The sequence below is a fragment of the Leuresthes tenuis genome, unplaced genomic scaffold (genome assembly GCF_036924035.1).
Source record: "Leuresthes tenuis unplaced genomic scaffold, fLeuTen1.0.hap1 SCAF_1, whole genome shotgun sequence".
Taxonomy (NCBI): domain Eukaryota; kingdom Metazoa; phylum Chordata; class Actinopteri; order Atheriniformes; family Atherinopsidae; genus Leuresthes; species Leuresthes tenuis.
In genome coordinates this window covers 7,467,809-7,481,508 of record NW_027325355.1, presented here as the reverse complement: position 1 = coordinate 7,481,508, position 13,700 = coordinate 7,467,809, and the positions used below count along the sequence as shown (strand labels likewise).

The following is a 13,700-nucleotide window of genomic DNA, read 5'->3' as shown; positions in this document are numbered from 1 at the left end:
AACTGTAAAACATGTTTCTAGAAAAAGTTTCCCGTTAGACCCACTTTACATTTCCATCTCTGTATTGTTCTGTCTCTTCATCTTTAGCTCTCAATGTCAATTCCTCGAATTAATGAAAAAAGTATAAAAGCACAGTTAGTATTAAAAATGAGTGCTTACCTCCATCTTTATATGATTTATAAAAAGTATTCTATCAAAATAATATCAAGAAACTTAGTGTCTCTCAACCTATTTCTGCCTTTTTCTTCCTCAAATATTAATTTACAAAAACCCCAGCACCTTTAAGTTTTTTGTCTGTTTCAACACTTCAATCTTGTGCTTCTTGTTCACAAACTTAATAACAATTGCAGGCTTGGATTTGTTATCCTTTCATGCAAGAGTGTTTGATATTTGCTGATTTTCAAGATGAATGTTCTGACTTGTAAGGAATTGAACCACTTGTTCATTTATATCCTCCACTCACTCTGATAGCTGCTTAATACTGTGTCTTCTGAGCTGGCTGGTTTGGTGGTTCAATATCAACAACAAAACAAATGTAATGAGTTTTAAAAATGCAGCAAAAGAGATGGGAATAAATGGAGATCTGACACATTACGAACTACAGGACAGTTGAGATTAGCTGTTGTTTACATGAAGATAAAACAGATTTTAAAGGTGTTGCATCTAACATTCAGAAACAGTTGGTGTAGCTCTAGAGCACCAGAGCCTCTGACCAAAAGAAAAACTAAAATAAACTTATTTACTTTAAGAGCTTCAGCAGCTCATAAGGCACTTTATCTCGAGAGTGGCTGACTCTGGTCTTATCTCGCTCTTTGCTAGAGGCCTTTTAAGCCAAAGGATTTGAGCTCTTAGGATTACTTTAAGGAGGTGGAAACCTGGTTCAAATATAGAAATAACTTCTTTGTATGGTGTTGATTTAAATGTGTCCTCTCAGTAGCTTTTTAAAGTTTTGTCAGTAATACTGAGCGGGACTCTGCATTGATAGAGATTTGTCTCCCTCTGTTGGGGAATAGAGAAACTGCATGATGTCAGTTTAATAAACACAGAAGCGTTCAACTATAGGAGGACGTGAAACTCTTTCAGTAGTTCCTGCAGAATCCTGACTTACTGGATGGTTTCCAGACGAGCAAAACGGACACAGTGGACCTGATGCTGGAGATGTACTGAACACTACAGATGCAATGGTTGGGACAAAGATGGTTGGAGAGAATCAATCAATCATTCAATCAGACTTTATTTATATCGCACTTTTCATACAAGAAAAATGTAGCACAAAGTGCTTTACAAGATAAAAGCAAATAAAACAAAATGAAACCCAAGGCCATATTATACACCAACATACATATGCACACACATACACACACACACACACACACATATATATATATATATATATATATATATACACACACATACACACGCCACATATACTGGAACAAAGGTAACTGAAGCGCTGTAGTCAGCGAGTTGCAGTGAGGAAACACCAGAGACTGGGTAAAACCAGATAAAGAATGGAGCTAAAAATAAGTAACACAAATAAATAAATAGAAGACTAAAAACATTTAAAAAATAAAATAAGAAATAATAAAATAAGAAATAAATAAATAAACATAGAAATGACAAGTTGTTAATAAAATTTAAAAAAAAGATCAATTCAAACCAGAATAAAAAAAATTGCACTATCACAAAGACATCAACAACTAAAATTCTACAATAAATACGCAAAATACACAAACAGACAGAAAATTAAAGCATATGACTAAAAGGATAGGATATAATAAAACTAAGAATAAATTAACCAAAAGCCAGGCTAAAAAGGTGGATCTTAAGCTTGCTTTTAAAAATGTCCACACTTGCAGCTGCTCTCAGGTCTTCAGGAAGGCTGTTCCACAGGCGTGACACAGAGGAGTGAAGGTCAGATGTGGAAAGAAGAGCACCTCCAAGTCTGCTATCTGATACTGATATCAGTGAAAATGGGCTTCTTCTTCTACTGTTTGATGATGTGCTCAGTAATTTCAGTGATACATCCCTCAGCTTCAGTCTTGGTTGGGTTGGGTTTACTTTCTCTCACAGCCTGCTGTCTTTTCCACTGACTGATTTCATCTGAGTTATGAAGCAAAAACAGGAAACTATGAAAAGATGTGAAAAACATTGAGATTGGACTGATGGGTGTGTCCCGTTACTTTAGAAAGCCTAAACTCATAAAGGTTAATATGGTGACAATGTGTTCTGATCGTGTTGTATGAGTTTTATAAACTCTGAGGTGTCAAACAGAAGCTGTGACGTCATATATAATGACCAATGGGAGAGCAGCTGAGAGTCTGGAACAAGCCCCGCCCCCTCACTGTCTGCTAAATGAAGCGAGCCGTCCCCTCCATTATTGGACACACGCTTCGACTCCTGTCCGTCGCCGAAGAACTCAGTAGCTTAGTCCAGCGAGTATTGTTCTGCAACTGGGAAAAATGTCTTCTGTGGCAGCCGTGGAGTCGTTACGCTGAGCTGCTCCGGAACAGCTTGCAGTATGGGCAGGTCGACAGCGGAGTCAGGGCCACAGGACAAGACTGGTGGGACAGGCTTCCGCCAGCCGCCGGACAGGTTGAAGCTTCAACCCTTTACTAATAAAACTACCTCAATGCTTAAAGTGCTGCTTCCTAAATACACACACCATGAACTTCCCTTTCTTCAGAGGTGACACTTTTCATTGCAGGACTTCTTTTGAATCAGTACAGTGTGTCCATGGAAAGCTGCTTTAACAATTACTGTATGAACTGCTTCACATAAATACCTCCAATGTCATTCCTTATGGTCAAAATTACAGTCGTACTAATCTCAACCGCAGGTGCAGTTTTCCACAATAACATTCCTTATACTACGGAGGCCTGGAGATGATCCTGTACAAGCTGAGCATCCTCGGAATGAGGAGTCACAGCTGCAGCACAGACCTGGGATTGTTCTTTTTCCAACAGGTTGGTGGGTTCTTCATAACTTTGGTCACTGCTAAAAGTAATGGTATACGTGTAGAAATCCTCAGGCAAATCGTGGTCGACCATCAGGAGCAAGTAGATGGTGTTCTGGTTTGACTCATTTTGTCTTTGTCTTTAAACACTTGTCAAAATGACTTTTTAAGATAGTAAGTAAGCGTTGTTTTTAAGTGCTTGTCAAAATGACTATTTAAGATAATAATAGTAATTAAGCATTGTTCTTTGAGGCGATGTGAAAAATGTTTGCTGTGACTTTTAAATCTGCTTCAAAAACTGGACGTGTTTCTTCAGATAAACTCCTGACGAACTGTGAAAAAGGGGTTAAAACATCTGGCTTATAGAAACTTTGGGTCCTTTGACACATTTGCATTGTGATGTCAAACAAAATCAGAGATGACATCAATTGCTCTGTTCTCAGTCACCATCATGTGTGCTGTTTTGCTCTCTTGTTCAGTTTCATGATGACATTTTTAAACTTTTTTTCTGTGAAATCTCAAAATCTTATTGTCCAGGTCGGTTTTAATGCATTAATTGTATGTTCTGGTACTCACGACTGCTTTCTTCATGCCTCCACTGGAAAGTTGGACCTTATTCTGTGATGATCTGCAGGATTGAAGGCTTCTGTTCTGTCTCTCTTCTGGTCTGTGGTTCCAACCACAGAGTCTGGATGGAACTGAAGTCCAGATTCCAGAATGTTGATTTGTGTTCTCTGTTAATCTCTCGACGACTTCAGCTGAATACTTCGTGTCACTGTCACGTGGGTCCGTGTATTTGACGGCCAACCGATTTATCATTTTATTTTCAAAAACAAAAAATGAGCTGTTATTTGTGTTCCGACAGCATGTTTCAAGATGAAAACTTGGAATTGGAAAAAATTGGAAAATTTAGATTTTCAATATTTAATTACGGTCTGTGGCTTTTTTGGTTGTGACTCGGAAGCGATGCCATTCCCACACATTATGCGCCCACGCAGCACATCAATAGAAAGTTGCTCAATCCTGTTGGGCAGGGGCTATATATACATATATATATATATATATATAGTTGAAACCCTAAGAGAGCAGGACGTTACATGGCTCTCACACGCATATTGTTCCACATTGAGAAAGGAAAAGTCCAACATCTGGACACATCCATTTGAACACAGCGTCTCTAAAATCCTGTCCTGTATTTGCAAGAATCCATAATAGTTTGAACTGATTCTTTTCTTCAGTATCAACTGAATCAACCAGGAGGTGGAGGAGGCCATACACCAATCTTTGAAACTGCAGCTGTTTTATATCGCTGCACCTGGGTTTAGAATCACACTTGGCTCTGGTATATTTAGAACTTGGAGTTCTGGAAAGGAAGTTCAAATGTTGGAGGGCAGGTGTTCACATGAGGGACATCAGACATTTTAGGACACTACTGAGGCACTTATCAACCACCCTGGGATCATGCTAGTTCAGATGTTTTGCTTCTCTCCATGAGGACAGATTAAGGGGAACTTAGATTCAGAAGATATGGCTCCAGATGATCGTTTGATTTTCAGCAGCTTTAGAAACATCTGCGCTGCTGACCAAAGAAAAAACAAAACAACGATCACACACAGTGAGAAAAGGCTTAAGCTGTTACTGCCAGCTGAAATGACACCAAAGCGTCCGGAGTGGCGCTGCTGGGACGTGAATTTTGGAACGGAGCATTATGCACTGTCACTTCCTGTCTAAGCTACAGTAAGTGTATTGTGTACAGTAACAACAACATTCATTTTGACAATCCAAAAAGACTCTGTTGTGCATTTCTTGTTTTATTCTAAAATATAGTGTTTCATTCACTGATGTGCACTGACGTGTGTCGGTGAGGCATTTTCATCACATATGCTGTGACGTATTAGAACCGAGGTTATAACCTGGAGTCCTTCAGACCAAACCTCTGTCACTCCCTTCACATCCCAGGTGAGACATTAGGGGCCCACAGTGACACCCATCCCGGGGGCTTCACTGTGTGGTGGTTGTAGGCCGTTGTGAGTGTGTGTGTGCATGCGTGTGTAAGTGTTTGTGAATTTGTGAGCGCATGTTATTATACGTGCATGAACGTGTTTACCTGCACGTGCATGTGCTACAAATACTGAACTGTAACACTGATATTTAGCAGCTCCTCAGTTACAGACAAAAGAGGAAACACAGAATGTTCCACATGTGGAAGCTGCTGTGTTGTGTCTCTTTCGGGTTTTATATGGCTATAAAATGACGTGAGGATTGACACTGAGATCTTTCAGCTGTGTGGCGCCATCTGGTGATGGAATGCAATATAACACAGAACCTCTGATCAATGAATGGATTGCACTTGTATGGCGCTTCTCTTGTCTTGCTGACCACTCAGAGCTTCACAGTGAGCCTCATTCACATTCTCACACACAGTCCCACAGAAAATCACCGGGCTTCCTAATGATGGACAGCTGCTCCTACTGAACCCAAACCTCATCTAATCCCTCTGCTGTGATGCTTTACTGAGCCCACTGTACCCTGGACTCTTCAACATCAAAAGTCCATCTACTGTTGATTTAGAAAAGATATCTTTAAGATCTGTAAGGAAAGAAGGAAAATCGTGCTCACTGATAACTTTCCAGTGGATGTATGTGTGTGTAAGATTGGTTTAAAGGTGTAAAGTTAGGGTTAAATGATGAATGTAAAGCTGTTGGTGGATGGAGGCTGGAGTTGTTTGCAGTCAGTTGGTAAAAGCTGCTGGTGGATTTGTTTGCAGGCAGATGGTGGAGACAAAAGTTGTTACTGATTTAAAAAGAAAAAAAAAAAAGTTATTTATCAAAACTTAAATGTCGGAAATAATTTCCAGATTTGATCATATTTAACCATTGAACTCACATTTGTGTCAGACAGATTATTTGCTATCAAATAGATTTCTTAGATATTTTTTAGATGCTTTGGTTCATGTAAATGTCATAAAGGGAAGGATGCACTCCAGTCCCAGAAGACACATCAACATTCAGAAGCCCGTCTTCACTGATTAAAATGTTCCCGAAGCTTTAATTGTAAAGACCATTCATCTGAAAGAGTTGCATCTTGTGATAGAGACAGATGGCAGCAGGTCATCAACCACCTTGTGGTAGATCTGTAGGAGCTCCTCCACTGAGTGGTTGAGAATCTTCAGAGGGCCGTCGTCCTGCAGCAGAGACCTGGAGGGCTGCAGGCCACAAATGACACTGCCCACTGACACTTAATGAACAACATACTTTTATATTCCTACTCAGCAAAATGTAGAAAAGTTTTAATGTGACCACTTTGATTCTGTCCATTACATCAGATTTCCTGTGGCCACCACCAGGACAATCAGCAGAAATGCTTTGTGTGAACAGCCTTCCCCAGTGATGCAGATAAACGGGGATTACAGAGCCGTGCCTGTATTCAGATTGAATTCATAGCACATACTAGTTCATAAAGTACAAAGGAGACCAAGAGGACAATGAAAATACAAGTGAATGGTGCAGGAAAGAACCCACCCAGACAATTCGGACCCCATTATTGAAAATGCACATTTTCAGGTCATTTTACCTACAACAATCACAAGAAGTTGAGAATAGCGATAAAAATATTTTCATTCAACCCAATAAAAGATGTAGAATGTCCAGAAATCTCATGTCCAGAAATCCAGTTACTTTCTCAAGCTGTTCCTGTGATTCTGAACTCTCTCAAACATGATGCATAATTGTGGAATGATGTTTACGTTTTGTCAGGCATCAGCAAAGAAGTGGGGAGCAAATATTTCCAGACTTCAATCATTTAGTTGTAAAAATACTTTCTTCTCCCCGTCGGGGAATCGAACCCCGGTCTCCCGCGTGACAGGCGGGGATACTCACCACTATACTAACGAGGAGATGACGTAATTCAGAAATTCTTCATCTCTTTCGCTGACAGACAAAGTCAAGCTGTGAGCAAAGTCACATTTATAAAGTGCAAACAGAGGTTATGTGTTATAAATTCAGCATATTATTAATTCAAAAATAATTAAATAAATTAAAAAGTACCAAACAAAGCTGTTATTCAGCCATGAACAGCTATGAGTTAACAGTATCATATCACTTGTATATCTTTGATTTTGTCGGACTTTTAAGCTCCATAGCTGAGTGCTTCTGTACAGCTCAGAGGAACATAGAGATTCATACCTGATATAAGTGTCTCCCCAACCTGCTGCCAGAGCTCTGCTTTTACAGCTTAGTTGGTGTTGTGTTTTTCAGTGGTGTCATAAAGAGCTCCTCTCTCTGAATCATGGTTATCAGCAGGTCATCAGTTTGTTCACACCAGATGGGCAAGTTTCTGTTAAACTCTTGCTTGTGTGGAGAGATGCGTGATGCAAGAAGTCAGACATTTTGCTTCAGGGACACATAAATAGTGAGAGAGCAACACTACTGTCTTGATGTGTTATCAGTGGTGCAACTAATGCTGGATCATATCTCTGGTCTGCTACCTGCTCATGAGTTTTGCTTTTAAATTGATCTTTTATTTCTGTTTTTCACTTTCTTGTCCCTGGTGGTTCCTGCAGGAATCCTCCCATGCCTCTGCAGTTATCTGCACCTTTAAAAGGTGGATAAGGCACGAATGTCAGGGAGGGTTGCTGCTCCTGCAGTTAGATTTTTACTGTCGTTTCCTTTGCCTCTTTTGTTTCTACTTGCAGTTGAGTTGCTGACAGGGCAGGAGGGTTGACAGTATCTGGGTTCATGGAAACACATGAGTCAGTTACAGAGTACCACAGCTTCTGAAGGTGCTGCTTAGGCCTGACACCTTTTTAGATTGAGGTGAAACAACTTTCAGAGAATTGGTTCAGCATTTCAGAGAGGAGATCTACTTCCTGATGACACAGCACTCACTGTTTTGGTTAAATAAAGCTGCCTCACCTGTAACTGCTGTGCTTTTCTTGCACAAACTGGGCGTGCACGGGACTGGCCTGCCTGCAGTCCTTGCCCAATAGAGAAGGTTGGAGAACTTTGAAACAACCACCACCCCGTGCTGTTGCACACCTTAAGACGTGTTTGCAGGAAGAATGGAAGAATGGGACAAATGTGGGTCCACACCTGTCAGCTGTGGACAGGGCAGTAAAAGCTAAACTGGATAGATAAGAAATCTTTAACAATAGCAGTAAATAATAACAGCAGATTATGATGGCTTTGAGGGAATAAAAATGGTTTAATAACCACAATAAATCAAATGTACATTTGTGGTGGAAATAGAAATAAACATAGTAACATAAAGTGTGAATACTGATTATATTCATTCTGTATTTTATTTGTTCTTTAACCACAACAACAGTAGAAAGTGTATGAAAATAATATTTACAAACACACATGACTACACACATGCATGCATTTATACATTAATAATATAATGCATGTTTCAAAGAGAGAGAAAAATAAAAAAGATCAAATTAAATGAATAATAAGATGTAAAAAAAGACAAAAAAGGAGACAGAAAGACAGGACTCTTCTTTGAGCTTCAAACGTATTTGATTTCCATCAACTGGTTTGATTCATATGTGATTCAAATAATTGTCAGAATTTGTTTCTGAGTCGTCAGTTTCATTTGATTGAGACGTGAGTTTAGTTCTCAGACTTGGTTCTGGAGGTCTTTACCTGTATATAAAAGCAGCACACTTCAACAGACCCAACGCTCTGACGGATATGCTTAAATAATACGTCATATTTGTGTTGTGTAGACAGTCAGATTGTCGCTTTTTGTCCCTTTGTTTCCTCTGCTGTCATCCAGAAACAGTCTGATGTCCTGTTCACGTTTTTCACCATGTCAAAACGCAGACTTGGGCTTGAGAAGCCTGTTTAACATTTATTCTGTTTTACCCTGAAAAGACAGAGGCCATGTAATACCACCTGGGGGTCTCTGAAAGGCGTATTTCTGCTCTCTTGGTGGAAATAAAACAAAAAAAGATAACAACAGGTTTGTTACTGCAGCACATTTACAGCAGCTTAGAAGAATGAAATGGGCTCAGTTTGTCATTTTGCTCCAAGAAAGTATCAGAAAATATGAGCCAGCTCTGTTTCATTCATCATCCTAAGTTCTGCTCATTAAGTAAATTCATCTTGGCTGATTGCAGCTCAGTGATTCCTCTCTGATGTCACAGTTTGTCACATGTGCAGCAAACTAACTGCAGCTGACATCAACTGAATGGTCTCAGCTGAGCTGCAGGGAAACAAAATGTAAATGTATGTACAGACTGAGCTTTCTGTTCTACGGGGTATTTCTCAGACATTAAGAGAGTCTTTGTTCTAAACTCAACACAGAACCAGGCACATAGTGTGAATTTAAATCCAGGATGCAGAGGTTCTTCAGTGAATGTGATGTTGATGGCGCAGTAGTGGATCAGAGATGATGTTGTAGACGGAGAGAACGCCAGCAGCATGGTTCACATACACTGCTGCTCTGTTAGAGGCAGAGGAGGAGATGGATGTTGGACTCTCACTCGGAAGTGAACTGTCCCAGAGGTCTACATTCCAGGATTGATCATTCCTTCCAAACACACAGTCTCCGTCTCCTCTCCTGCTGATTCCTCTGTAACTCACTGATATAAAAACTCCTCCTCTCCACTCGACCTCCCAGTAACAGCGACCAGTCAGAACATTTCTACACAGCAGCTGAGGACAGCCATCAAATCTGTCTGGATGATCAGGATATGACTGAACCTCCTCCACACGTGTCACCTTCCTGTTGTTGTCAGACAGTTTCAGGTTTCTGTTCACTGTGTTTGTGTCGATTGTGAGTTGACAGGAATCTGATGGAGAGAACAAACACAATCCAGCTGCAGTTATTGATCTATCATCTGTTCACTTTGATCAATGAGTGATGTGACAGTGTGAAGATGGTTGGATGTCATGAATCAGATGAAGAACACACTTAAGCTACATTTATACTCTTCCATCCGTCTTCATTCATTATTCAAAGATCTGCATCGAGGGAACACATTGCTCTGCAGTTCACCATGCCGGGGTTCTAGCAATTTCTGCTACCAGTAGAGAACTGCTACTTTGTGGTTTTGTGCAGAACCGATTTTCTAAGTTTGATTGGCACAACAGCTTACAAAATCTTGAATAAGCTTAAAACTGTGATGGTGTTTTATTTGTGTTCAGGTGGAGGCAGACTGTGGGACTGACTGGGATGGACCACACGGCTCTGATGACCTCGGAGGTGAAACGGACCGAGTTGAAGGAGCCCAAGTGCAGCTTGAAGGACACCTGAGCGAGAACATGGCCAGGTCACCTGACCCCGATGTTCCCTTCATGGATGCACTCCACATCTATGCAGCCGCACCACAGCAGCTGATGCAGCCACAGCAGAACTGGACGAGTTCACCAACGTTCACACACTGCTGGATGGAAAAGTGCACCAAACACTTCATGTTCAATCGTCTTTATTAACCAAACTTTAACATTTGTAAATAAAACTTCAGATTGAAATGTTTGTTCTCAGTTCTCCTGAACTGTTACCAACCTCACACACTTCCAGTTAATGAGGTAAAGCCTTAACATGGCTCACTGCTCCACAGCCTTCAATGAGCAGCATGAAACAGAGGAACAGACTAACTGCTACAACTTTGAAATGTTCAACTTAGAGACGCTCAGTTTCTCACATTATTCACATCAGATCATTCCAAAGCCAAAGTCTGTACTTCTAACAGACGCTTGGAGCTTTTCTCTGAATGTCTGCTAGCTTTGGCTCTTCAGAGGCAGTTTCAGCAGGTCCTGCAGGCTGAGGCTACAGGCGTGGTCATTTCAGGAGGAACTCCTGCATACAGCTGCTGGGGAGGTATACTCCAACCTGTCCACAGCTTCAGGAGGTGGTGCAGTTCCTGAGAGGAGCCCACAGAGACACAGTCAGAAGTATTTAAAGCTGCCAATAAGATGCTGAACATCAGAACTTTCTCAACTTTACCCAAAGATCAAAGAATCTCTGCTTCACCTGTAAAAAGAAACTGGTCTTTCTGCGGTAAAATAAAACAATGTTTCCATCATGTTACCGGGTAGATTTTCCACCACCAGGTTTCATAAATATGGAGTCAGTGTGAAGAATCAGACGCAGCTTTAGGAGATGTACATTGTTCAGGTCTGTTTCTCTGAGAGAACATTTACAATCTGAGCATTTTCAGTGTGGTCTCTCAGAAAGCCTGAGCTGCACGTCTCCTCCAGGCTGCTGTGCTCATCCTCACTATCTGGCATCGGCCTCATGATCCTTTTCAGGATGGTCTGAGAAGTAAAAACAGCCTCAGAGGCTGTAAACTGAAAGGGTTTATTAACAGAACAGAGCAGCACTTTTATAAAAGCACAGGCAGAAAAAGCAGGGGGAGAGAGGAGGAAACAAGCAGCAAAGGGCTGCTTTAAGTTAAATTAAGCTGTCGATAAAGCAGCATTCAAAAGCTACAGCACAAAAATGTCTGTGACAGTCTGTAGGAAACACGTGTCGCTGCATTATCTGACAGAGCAGCAAACAAGTTACTGACTGGAGAAACAATCCACAGCTGTGACAGAGAGCAGCAACAGAAGCTCTACAGGGGTTGTAGGTTGTACTTCTATCACATTGGATGTACTGTAGATTTCTTGGGACGATCCATCTGAGTTCAGCTGAGGCGAGTTGGACCCACGAGGGATGTTCCTGACCAACAATTTGCTCGACGATTAGTCTAAAACTTCAATTTAGACAAAATAAAAATATGTCTCAAGATTTAGTCGAGGCCTCAGGACACAGATGCAGGGTCGAGTTCAAAGTCAAGACTGTTTATTCATATAAACAACAGGTTGATGATCTGCTCACAGAGCAAAGAAAGGGGCTGTGAAACTCCTGAGCACTCTCCTCAATAACTATGGAGGAGGAGAGTGCAGCTGTGAAAATGATCAAACCAAAAGCCTCTCCACTCCAGGAGGAAAACAAAGAGCTATTAAAGATAAGAAACTCGCAGCTCTCCTAACGAGGCGGACTTAAACAAAAGAAGCTCTCTCAAAAACAGAGGCACTATGAAACCTTAACAGTTATCTATCAGCACACCTATAACGGCGGCGCAAAGATCCTCCAAGAGCAAAACACAAAATCACTCCACTAACGGAGGGCTATGAAACTAAAACAATTAATGAGAGCAAAAGCTCCGCTAACAGAGATGATTAAAAGATTACAACAAAGATCACTCCAAAAAAACCAGAGGAAAAAAAACAGGCTATGAAACTGAGCGTAATAAAACTAAAGCTACGGATAAAGAATAAATTACAACAAAGGATACGCTCGACTGCAGGCTGAAGGAAGCTGTGGCTGTGGAACAAAGAGGCGAGGGTGAGGCTCATGGTGGAAACAACACACTGGCACAAGACAAGGGAGACACAGACTATTAGAGCACAAGAGGAGCCAAGGAGAACAGCTGGAAACACTTTGGAATCAGGGAAGACAATCAGACGCAGACACAGGAGGAAGGGCAAGGTACCTGAAAGGAGAGGGACGTTAGTGATTTCAAAATAAAACAGGAAATGACGAGACAAGACATGAATCAAAACTTAAATTGTGACAGATTTCTTTAAAAAAAAATCAGAGGTTTAAAAATACTTTTGACAGTAAAATTGCACATTGGAAAACAACTTAGACCCCAAAAAGTGACCAAAGTCCGACTGTGTTTTAAGTGCTTGAGGGAACTGAAAAAATGACTTTAACAATTAACTATCATGGCACAAGAAGCTCTGACAATGAACACATTTTCTTAAAGTCCATTTGTGTGAAATGTTGGGATAATCTGTGTTTATATTTGAGTCACCTTCAAATGAAGAGAAGTTACAACATGAACAAGGGAACCCAGAGAAGGATGCAAGATTTGGATAGCAAGCATTTCCCAGCTGGTTGGCTGTTGTCATGCTTCCTGAGCGATTTACACAAGTCAAACAAATTCCCAACATCTGACACTGAAACACATGTTTGGTCCTGCAGTAAACCTGGAGATTCAGAGGGGTTTCCCCTTTTTTATCCTTTCAAAATAAAGAATGAGCAGATTTCTCACTCATTTTGGTCACAGGCCCATTATACGCGACTTACAGTTTATCATAGAGGGAGAAGGACAAGGAGAGGAGCCGTTCATCCCTGCACTCTGTGGGGCTACAGACCGGTGCGCAGCCGCAGCTTCTCTGCAGACTCAGACTGAGTCAAATGAACACGGAGCAAACGACTCCCTGCTCCATGGAAATTTAACTATGGCTGCAGCCCTGACGTTTAATGTACTCATAAACAACTGTTGCTTTCATTCGCGTGACATATTTTTCCTTCACCCACACTGTATTCAAAGTTAAAAAAAAAAAAACTTCACCATTTCTCCAAGGAAAGACAGCGCCAGTGCATTATGAAGCTCATTTATCCTCCTCTCTGCGTCAGACACATTCATGCTGCGTTCACTGAAAAAACGTTATTTCCACGTTACAAATTTGAAAGTCCTGCCGAAATGCCATCCTGTCAACTTGGTGAAAACGGAAAACTCGTGCTACAACATTTCAAATGTGGGACTTTCAAAGTAATTAGGCTTTGGAACTGTAAAAAGGTTTTAAGAAAATCACAGGACTATGGTGGGAAACCGCCCAAACTCGCTTTAACCATGGCCCGAACAGGCTAACGTTAGGCCTGTTTGAGTCACTGTAACAAATATATATTATATAGAACCATCATATGGAACCATATGAAAGTGAAAGTGAGACTCTCAGAT

General features: G+C 40.9%; 2 protein-coding genes, 1 long non-coding RNA gene and 1 other non-coding gene across 5 annotated transcripts in view; 3 read left to right on the top strand and 1 right to left on the bottom strand.

The window, feature by feature from the left end:
- LOC140291582 (NLR family CARD domain-containing protein 3-like) overlaps positions 1-13,700 on the top strand; it is a 531,700-nt gene that overhangs the window by 447,129 nt on the left and 70,871 nt on the right. The gene's annotated exons all lie outside the window — the stretch shown is intronic.
- The window catches only part of LOC140294898 (uncharacterized), a 131,788-nt gene that overhangs the window by 89,687 nt on the left and 28,401 nt on the right, over positions 1-13,700 (top strand). The window lies entirely within an intron of this gene.
- On the top strand, positions 2,379-10,189 carry LOC140292749 (uncharacterized). Its single transcript, XR_011912602.1, has 3 exons — positions 2,379-2,595; positions 2,840-2,966; positions 10,108-10,189. It is a non-coding gene; the product is annotated as an uncharacterized lncRNA (long non-coding RNA).
- Positions 6,780-6,851, bottom strand: trnad-guc (transfer RNA aspartic acid (anticodon GUC)). Its single transcript has one exon. It is a non-coding gene; the product is annotated as a tRNA-Asp (tRNA).